Below are 10,189 nucleotides of genomic sequence, written 5' to 3'. Positions count from 1 at the left end.
TGAATGCTTATTAGCCTTTGTCAGTAAGTACTTTTGCAAAGTGTCGCTGTGGCGCAATCAGTTAGTGTGTAAGGCTATTAACCAAAAGGTTGGTGGTTCAATCCCACCCAGGGACTTAATTGACCTTGTTATCAGATTTTGGTGATCTTTAAGTAGACAAGTCAAAATTTCAAACCCCCTGTTATGGTGTAGGGTACCTGGCCTTCTCTAATGTAATCAGAGTTAGATTTGATTCAGTGATTTTATTAAAACAGCTAGGAAGAACAATTTAGCAGTGGGTTGCAGAGAAAAAGAAATATGCTGGCAGAAAAATCCAATTGAGTGATTAAACAGCTCTTCATTTTCTGGCTTTACTTTTATACTAACAAATTTGTTCTCTGAAAAGTGTCCACAAAGCCAAGTCTCTGATTAACACCTTTGTAGGGATGGTTTTTCACCTATTACTAAATTAAACTTGCTTCATTGGAAAGGCAGCAAGATGCATCTTCATTTCAATGTCTACTGAAATAATACAGGTTGACACCAGGAAACATTAACGCCACTGCATCCTTGCTGCTTTCGCATGTGGAAGTCTGTTTAATGTGAAAACAAGGTGATATCTAATTAGCACACAGGTAAGGAATTAAGAAAATCTTTATTTAAGGGTGAAGATGTTTCTCACAAAATCGTTGCCCCAATGCATCATTGAAATTCAAGCTGGAAAGATGATTTTAATATATCACTTGTACATTTTGTATTGCTCTTCTGGTGACAATGTAGTTTGTTTTTGTCAATTACCATTTTAATAATCGGGTAAAGAAAATTAAGTGGATTTTTGAAAGAAAACAATACTGTCAATATACTATTAAAACAAATTAAAATGGTAAAAGTTATTGTACTTTAAGTAAAAATAAAAGAGCAAAAATATCAATCCCAGTTTTGGATTACTTTAATTAACAAAAAAAAAATGCATATAGCAGAGGATAGTTTCAATCTGCCTACCTCTGGGTTATGGACCCAGCATGCTTCCATTACAGTACTCTGCTGCACATGTAAGTGCAAGAGGTCCTGAAGCACTCACTTATCATGGGAAAGTACCAATGTGTTTCTTCATTGGTTGATGGAAGAAACATCTTACAAAAACTCTCCACATTATTGACTTTTTAAAATGTTTCTAGGAATCGTTCTAGATGAATGCTTATTAGCCTTTGTCAGTATGTACTTTTGCAAAGTGTAGCTGTGGCGCAATCAGTTAGTGTGTAAGGCTATTAACCAAAAGGTTGGTTGTTCAATCCCACCCAGGGACTTAATTGACCTTGTTATCAGATTTTGGTGATCTTTAAGTAGACAAGTCAAAATTTCAAACCCCCTGATATGGTGTAGGGTACCTGGCCTTCTCTGATGTAATCAGAGTTAGATTTGATTCAGTTATTTTATAAAAACAGCTAGGAAGCACAATTTGGCAGTGGGTTGCAGAGAGAAAGAAATATGCTGGCAGAAAAATCCAATTGAGTGATTAAACAGCTGTTCATTTTCTGGCTTTATTTTTATGCTAACTAATTTGTTCTCTGAAAAGTGTCCACAAAGCCAAGTATCTGATTAACATATTTGTAGGGATGGTTTTTCACCTATTACTAAATTAAACTTGCTTCATTGGAAAGGCAGCAAGATGCATCCTCATTTCAATATCTACTGAAATAATACAGGTTGACACCAGGAAACATTAACGCCACTGCATCCTTGCTGCTTTCTCATGTGGAAGTCTGTTTAATGTGAAAACAAGGTGATATCTAATTAGCACACAGGTAAGGAATTAAGAAAATCTTTATTTAAGGGCGAAGATGTTTCTCACAAAATCGTTGCCCCAATGCATCATTGAAATTCAAGCTGGAAAGATGATTTTAATATATCACTTGTACATTTTGTATTGCTCTTATGGTGACAATGTAGTTTGTTTTTGTCAATTACCATTTTAATAATAGGGTAAAGAAAATTAAGTGGATTTTTGAAAGAAAACTATACTGTCAATATACTATTAAAACAAATTAAAATGGTAAAAGTTATTGTACTTTAAGTAAAAATAAAAGCTAAAATATCAATCCCAGTTTTGGATTACTTTAATGAACAAAAAAAAAATTCATATAGCAAAGGATAGTTTCAATCTGCCTACCTCTGGGTTATGGGCCCAGCATGCTTCCATTGCAGTACTCTGCTGCACATGTAAGTGCAAGAGATCCTGAAGCACTCACTCATCATGCGAAAGTACCAATGTGTTTCTTCATTGGTTGCTGGAAGAAACATCTTACATAAACTCTCCAGATTATTGACTTTTTAAAGTTTTTCTAGGAAACGTTCTAGATGAATGCTTATTAGTCTTTGTCAGTATGTGCTTTTTGCAAAGTGTCTCTGTGGCACAGTCGGTTAGTGTGTTCAGCTATTTATCAAAAGGTTGGTGGTTCAATCCCACCCAGGGACGTAATTGACCTTGTGATCAGATTTTGGTGATATTTAAGTAGACAAGTCAAAATTGCAAACCCCCTCTTATGGTGTAGGGTACCTGGCCTTCTCTGATGTAATCAGAGTTAGATTTGATTAAGTGATTTTATAAAAAAACAGCTTGGAAGCACAATTTAGCAGTGGGTTGCAGAGAAAAAGAAAAATGCTGGCAGAAAAATCCAATTGAGTGATTAAACAGCTCTTCATTTTCTGGCTTTATTTTTATGATTACAAATTTGTTCTCTGAAAAGTGTCCACAAAGCCAAGTATCTGATTAACATCTTTGTAGGGATGGTTTTTCACCTATTACTAAATTAAACTTGCTTCATTGGAAAGGCAGCAAGATGCATCCTCATTTCATTATCTACGGAAATAATACAGGTTGACACCAGGAAACATTAACGCCACTGCATCTTTGCTGTTTTCTCATGTGGAAGTCTGTTTAATGTGAAAACAAGGTGATATCTAATTAGCACACAGGTAAGGAATTAAGAAAATCTTTATTTAAGGGTGAATCGTTGCCCCAATGCATCATTGAAATTCAAGCTGGAAAGATGATTTTAATATATCACTTGTACATTTTGTATTGCTCTTCTGGTGACAATGTAGTTTGTTTTTGTCAATTACCATTTTAATAATCGGGTAAAGAAAATTAATTGGATTTTTGAAAGAAAACAATACTGTCAATATACTATTAAAACAAATTAAAATGGTAAAAGTTATTGTACTTTAAGTAAAAATAAAAGAGCAAAAATATCAATCCCAGTTTTGGATTACTTTAATTAACAAAAAAAATGCATATAGCAGAGGATAGTTTCAATCTGCCTACCTCTGGGTTATGGACCCAGCATGCTTCCATTACAGTACTCTGCTGCACATGTAAGTGCAAAAGATCCTGAAGCACTCACTCATCATGGGAAAGTACCAATGTGTTTCTTCATTGGTTGATGGAAGAAACATCTTACAAAAACTCTCCACATTATTGACTTTTTAAAATGTTTCTAGGAATCGTTCTAGATGAATGCTTATTAGCCTTTGTCAGTATGGACTTTTGCAAAGTGTCGCTGTGGCGCAATCAGTTAGTGTGTAAGGCTATTAACCAAAAGGTTGGTGGTTCAATCCCACCCAGGGACTTAATTGACCTTGTTATCAGATTTTGGTGATCTTTAAGTAGACAAGTCAAAATTTCAAACCCCCTGTTATGGTGTAGGGTACCTGGCCTTCTCTGATGTAATCAGAGTTAAATTTGATTCAGTGATTTTATAAAAACAGCTAGGAAGCACAATTTAGCAGTGGGTTGCAGAGAAAAAGAAATATGCTGGCAGAAAAATCCAGACAAAGGCTAATAAACAATCATCTAGAACGTTTCCTAGAAAAACTTTAAAAAGTCAATAATCTGGAGTGTTTTTGTAAGATGTTTCTGCCATCAACCAATGAAGAAACACATTGGTACTTTCCCATGATGAGTGAGTGCTTCAGGATCTCTTGCACTTACATGTGCAGCAGAGTACTGCAATGGAAGCATGCTGGGCCCATAACCCAGAGGTAGACAGATTGAAACTATCCTCTGCTATATGCATTTTTTTTGTTAATTAAAGTAATCCAAAACTGGGATTGATATTTTTGCTCTTTTATTTTTACTTAAAGTACAATAACTTTTACCATTTTAATTTGTTTTAATAGTATATTAACAGTATTGTTTTCTTTCAAAAATTCACTTAATTTTCTTTTCTGTGTGCTAATTAGATATCACCTTGTTTTCACATTAAATAGACTTCCACATGAGAAAGCAGCAAGGATGCAGTGGCGTTAATGTTTCCTGGTTGTAGTGGGGGACTGTGTTTTACATGCCTTACAGAGCAACTCTGGAGCTGTTACAGTGCCCAGCTGCGGCAAGAAATCAGCTTGAATGCTTCAGGGGCTGGGGCATAGCCAACATGAGCCCCACACCGAAGGAGGGTGGAGGTGTTTAATGTGAACTAGGGGTCATCCAAGCACCGCAAAAGGCCGCCATGCCCTGCATAACCCTTTTCTCTTTTCATATGCAGATGAGGGTTCCAGCCAACTTTGGCCCACTGCTTGGATGACATCACCGTATGCAAATCCGTCTTCTGCAGACCTTCACCCAGGAATGCTTTTACTAGTTGTTGCATTTGGTTTGTTGTTTGGGGGTGCTTCAGTATTAGGCAGCCTTCTGCCCTCCCATGTTCATCTGAAAATATGTGTTCTCCCTGCAGTTGTTGTCCCCAGATGAGAGTTCCCTTGTGCTGCCTCAGTTGAATCTCCTTTACTTGACAGAGATGTGCCTGAGCAGCGGCCCTCCCCAGCCCTATCCCAAATCATACTTATTACCATGGTCATGAAGATTGTTCTCCCAGGGTGAGGTTCATTCATTGCATTCTGGGTATGCTGACCCCTGTGATTTCCCCAAATGTGGGAAACTCGACTGCATTATTTGTGGTAGTGGGGGACTGTGTTTGTGCTTTCCTCTGGTCAGCTCTGGTAAAAGTCAGATTTCTTTGTCTCAGATATTCCTCTAGCCTTGTTCTTCTTTCGAGAGTTCCCTTGTGCTGCCTCAGTTGGATCTCCTTCACTTGACAGGGGGGTGCCCGAGCAGTGACCCTCCCCAGCTCTAGCCCAACTCCTACTTACCTGCCAGGTGAGATACTATGATCATGAAGGTGCTTCTCCCAGGGCAAGGCTCACCCATTGCACTCTGGGTGTGCTGCTCCTGCAATTTCCCCAAATGTGGGAAACTTGATTGCATAATTTGTGTTTCCCCTGGTCGGCTCTCGTATAATTCAGATCTCTTTGTCTCAGGTCTCTCTCCAGCCTAGTTTGCTGTCTGTTTCCACTTCTCTTTTCTGGAGCCGCTCCCTTCTATGCCCTTGCGCACTATCCTGACTTCTCCCGTCTGCTTACTTTGTGCCTTCCAACGCACAATGCGAACTACAGGTAGTGCTGCAGGGCCCACACCCTTTTAGTTGCCTTACAGAGCAGCTCTGGAGCTGTTACAGTGCCCAGCTGCTGCAAGAAATCAGCTTGAATGCTTCAGGGGCTGGGGCATAGCCAACATGAGCCCCACACCAAAGGAGGGTGGGGTTGTTTAATGCGAACTAGGGGTCATCCAAGCACTGCAAAAGGCCGCCATGCCCTGCATGCCCCTTTTCTCTTTTTATATGCAGATGAGGGTTCCAGCCAACTTTGGCCCACTGCTTGGATGACATCACCGTATGCAAATCCGTCTGCTGCAGACCTTCCCCCAGGAATGCTTGTACTAGTTGTTGCATATGGTTTGGTATTTGATGGTGCTTCAGTATTAGGCAGCCTTCCGCCCTCCCATGTTCATCTGAAAAGATGTGGTCTCCCTGCAGTTGTTGTCCCCAGACGAGAGTTCCCTTGTGCTTCCTCAGTTGAATCTCCTTAACTTGACGGGGGAGGGGCTGTCCGAGCAGCCACCCTCCCCAGCCCTATCCCAACTCATACTTATTTTGCATATGAGATCTCTTGATCATGAAGATTGTTCTCACAGGGTGAGGTTCATCCATTATATTTTAAAATAGGAAGGTACAAATTACATATTTGAATTGCATCTATGTGCTGGATTCAAATGTCCCCCCCCCCTTCCTTTCTCAATTGTGCCCGTCAGCAGCTATTCTAAGGTTGCTGCCAATGGGTGTGACACATTAATTTCTTCTGTGGGGTACACTGGACCCCACAAGGATTCACATTGGGGTGTAGAGTAGGATCTTGATCTGAGGCACCAACCGGCTCAAAGCTTTTGACTGTTCCCAAGATGCTCAGCGCATCCTCCTCTATAACCCCGCTTCCATGAACAGGGAGCTCAGTTTGTAGTTGGTGCCTTCAGTAGCAGGCCACTTAACAGGGGCCTGCCTCAGGCAGCCTATTCTTAGCTATTAATTTTGACAAGAAAAGAAGAACTTGTTTTATGAGAATCTACAAGGGCTGCAGCAGGCTAGGTCTAATAGACATCTTTACTGCAGCTTCATCACTCCCAGCGGCGCTGTATACTCCCGTGCCCTGGTTGCTGGGTCACTGCAGCGGAGGCTCCGGTTTCTTCCTAAGGTCAGTCACACACACACCGCCCTTCCGGATCACGAGGCCGCTGATGAAGGGGAGCATGGCCGTAGGGGGTGGACCGTGTGCGCACTGGTGTGGACACTGATTACTGGGCAGCCGCTCCACTAGAAACCAGGTACAGTTAAGGAGCACAGGTCTGGGGGTTTTTCTCCTATATTAAACCAATTTTGTACTGCCCGCAGCACATTGTGATAGGTAATGGGGCCTGATTCAGTTTGGATTGCAATCACAATAAGCTATCCAACTGCAAAAATTGCTAAGAGCATACGCATGTGCCTGCATTTTCTGCGGCACCCCGCAGAGAATGCGATCGCCTCTGCCTGTCAATCGGGGCAGGGGGGGGGAGAGGGGGGTCAGCAACACTCCATTTCCAAGTCAGGGATGGAGCGGTGCGGGGGCAAGGCTTCAAAATGGGGTCTGCAATGGAGGAGACACAGGGGGCGTGGTCACAGCAGCTGTATGACATCACATTCAGCCGCTGTGATCACAAAAATGGTGGCGGCTTCCTGCGCGCACATACAGTCTGTACCAGCAGGAGGCTACACCATTTTTTATGATCACGCTGAACTGCAGTGCGACTGCAATTACAGCATGGTCAAGAAGGGAGGCGTCATGCTGGGTGGCCATTAGAGATGAGCGGGTTCGGTTCCTCGGAATCCGAACCCGCCCGAACTTCACCCTTTTTTGCACGGGTCCGAGCAGACTCGGATCCTCCCGCCTTGCTCGGTTAACCCGAGCGCGCCCGAACGTCATCATCCCGCTGTCGGATTCTCACGAGACTCGGATTCTATATAAGGAGCCGCGCGTTGCCGCCATTTTCACACGTGCATTGAGATTGATAGGGAGAGGACGTGGCTGGGGTCCTCTCCGTTTAGATTAGAAGATAGAGACGAGTGACATTTGATTTACTACTAATTTGGGGAGCAGTTGAACTTGTCAGGAGTACTCAGTAGTGCAGAGTTTTGCTGATAGTGACCACCAGTTTTATTATTTATAATCCGTTCTCTGCCTGAAAAAAAACGATACACATACCATATCTGTGCTCAGCCTCAGTGTGCTGCATGATATATCATCTATGTATATCTGACTGTGCTGAGTGCTCACTGCTCACACAGCTTAATTGTGGGGGAGACTGGGGAGCAGTTATAGCAGGAGTACAGTGCACACTTTTGCTGCCAGTGTGACCACCAGTATATTGTCTGCCTGAAAAAGTTAAACACTCCTGTGGTGTTTTTTTTTTTTATTCTATAAACGCATTCTGCTGACAGTGTCCAGCAGGTCCGTCATACATTATATTATATAAATATTTACCTGCAGTAGTGTTATATTTTTTTTTTCATCTCTATCATCTTTATCATCTCTATATTAGCAGACGCAGTACGGTAGTCCACGGCTGTGGCTATCTCTGTGTCGTCAGTGCTCGTCCATAATTGTATACCTACCTACCTGTGGTGGGTTTTTTTTTCTATCTTCTTCATACTAGTAGTTTAGGAGTCTGCTGACAGTGTCCACCAGGTCCATCATTATATTATATACCTACAGTAGTAATATATTTATTATATTATCTATACTAGCAGACGCAGTACGGTAGTCCACGGCTGTGGCTATCTCTGTGTCGTCAGTGCTCGTCCATAATTGTATACCTACCTGTGGTGGGGTTTTTTTCTATCTTCTTCATACTAGTAGTTTAGGAGTCTGCTGACAGTGTCCACCAGGTCCGTCATTATATTATATACCTACAGTAGTAATATATTTAGTATATTATCTATACTAGCAGACGCAGTACGGTAGTCCATGGCTGTACCTACCTCTGTGTCGTCACTCGTCCATAATTGTATACCTAACTGTGGTGGGTTTTTTTTCTATCTTCTTCATACTAGTAGTTTAGGAGTCTGCTGACAGTGTCCACCAGGTCCGTAATTATATTATATACCTACAGTAGTAATATATTTAGTATATTATCTATACTAGCAGACGCAGTACGGTAGTCCACAGCTGTACCTACCTCTGTGTCGTCACTCGTCCATAATTGTATACCAACCTGTGGTGGGGTTTTTTTTTTCTATCTTCTTCATACTAGTAGTTTAGGAGTCTGCTGACAGTGTCCACCAGGTCCGTCATTATATTATATACCTACAGTAGTAATATATTTAGTATATTATCTATGCTAGCAGACGCAGTACGGTAGGCCACGGCTGTGGCTATCTCTGTGTCGTCAGTGCTCGTCCATAATTGTATACCTACCTACCTGTGGTGGGGGTTTTTTTTCTATCTTCTTCATACTAGTAGTTTAGGAGTCTGCTGACAGTGTCCACCAGGTCCGTCATTATATTATATACCTACAGTAGTAATATATTTAGTATATTATCTATACTAGCAGACGCAGTACGGTAGTCCACGGCTGTACCTACCTCTGTGTCGTCACTCGTCCATAATTGTATACCTACCTGTGGTGGAGTTTTTTTTCTATCTTCTTCATACTAGTAGTTTAGCAGTCTGCTGACAGTGTCCACCAGGTCCGTCATTATATTATATATACCTACAGTAGTTATATATATATTTTTTATATCATTAATTATCATCTCTATACTAGCAGACGCAGTATGGTAGGCCACGGCTGTGGCTATCTCTGTGTCGTCAGTGCTCGTCCATAATTGTATACCTACCTACCTGTGGTGGGGTTTTTTTTCTATCTTCTTCATACTAGTAGTTTAGCAGTCTGCTGACAGTGTCCACCAGGTCCGTCATTATATTATATATACCTACAGTAGTTATATATATTTTTTTTTTATATCATTAATTATCATCTCTATACTAGCAGACGCAGTACGGTAGTCCACGGCTGTAGCTACCTCTGTGTCGTCAGTCACTCGTCATCCATAAGTATACTAGTATCCATCCATCTCCATTGTTTACCTGAGGTGCCTTTTAGTTGTGCCTATTAAAATATGGAGAACAAAAATGTTGAGGTTCCAAAAATAGGGAAAGATCAAGATCCACTTCCACCTCGTGCTGAAGCTGCTGCCACTAGTCATGGCCGAGAAGATGAAATTCCATCAACGTCGTCTGCCAAGGCCGATGCCCAATGTCATAGTACAGAGCATGTAAAATCCAAAACACAAAAGATCAGTAAAAAAAGGACTCAAAAATCTAAATAAAAATCGTCGGAGGAGAAGCGTAAACTTGCCAATATGCCGTTTACCACACGGAGTGGCAAGGAACGGCTGAGGCCCTGGCCTATGTTCATGGCTAGTGGTTCAGCTTCACATGAGGATGGAAGCACTCAGCCTCTCGCTAGAAAAATTAAAAGACTTAAGCTGGCAAAAGCACAGCAAAGAACTGTGCGTTCTTCAAAATCACAAATCCACAAGGAGAGTCCAATTGTGTCGGTTGCGATGCCTGACCTTCCCAACACTGGACGTGAAGAGCATGCACCTTCCACCATTTGCACACCCCCTGCAAGTGCTGGAAGGAGCACCCACAGTCCAGTTCCTGATAGTCAGATTGAAGATGTCAGTGTTGAAGTACACCAGGATGAGGAGGATATGGGTGTTGCTGGCGCTGGGGAGGAAATTGACAAGGAGGATTCTGATGGTGAGGTGGTTTGTTTAAG

At 41.7% G+C, this 10,189-nt stretch overlaps 1 non-coding gene and 1 pseudogene across 1 annotated transcript; both read left to right on the top strand.

Annotated features, from left to right (window-relative positions):
- The first annotated feature begins 4,816 nt into the window (after positions 1–4,816).
- On the top strand, positions 4,817–4,967 carry LOC135012450 (U1 spliceosomal RNA; annotated as a pseudogene).
- Positions 4,968–5,119: 152 nt separating this feature from the next.
- LOC135012314 (U1 spliceosomal RNA) lies at positions 5,120–5,282 on the top strand. Its single transcript, XR_010211318.1, has one exon. It is a non-coding gene; the product is annotated as a U1 spliceosomal RNA (small nuclear RNA).
- Positions 5,283–10,189: the final 4,907 nt, after the last annotated feature.

This window comes from Pseudophryne corroboree, unplaced genomic scaffold (assembly GCF_028390025.1).
Source record: "Pseudophryne corroboree isolate aPseCor3 unplaced genomic scaffold, aPseCor3.hap2 scaffold_253, whole genome shotgun sequence".
NCBI classification, from domain to species: Eukaryota; Metazoa; Chordata; class Amphibia; order Anura; family Myobatrachidae; genus Pseudophryne; species Pseudophryne corroboree.
Note: the sequence above shows the minus strand (reverse complement) of the source record. Positions and strands in the feature narration are given on the sequence as shown.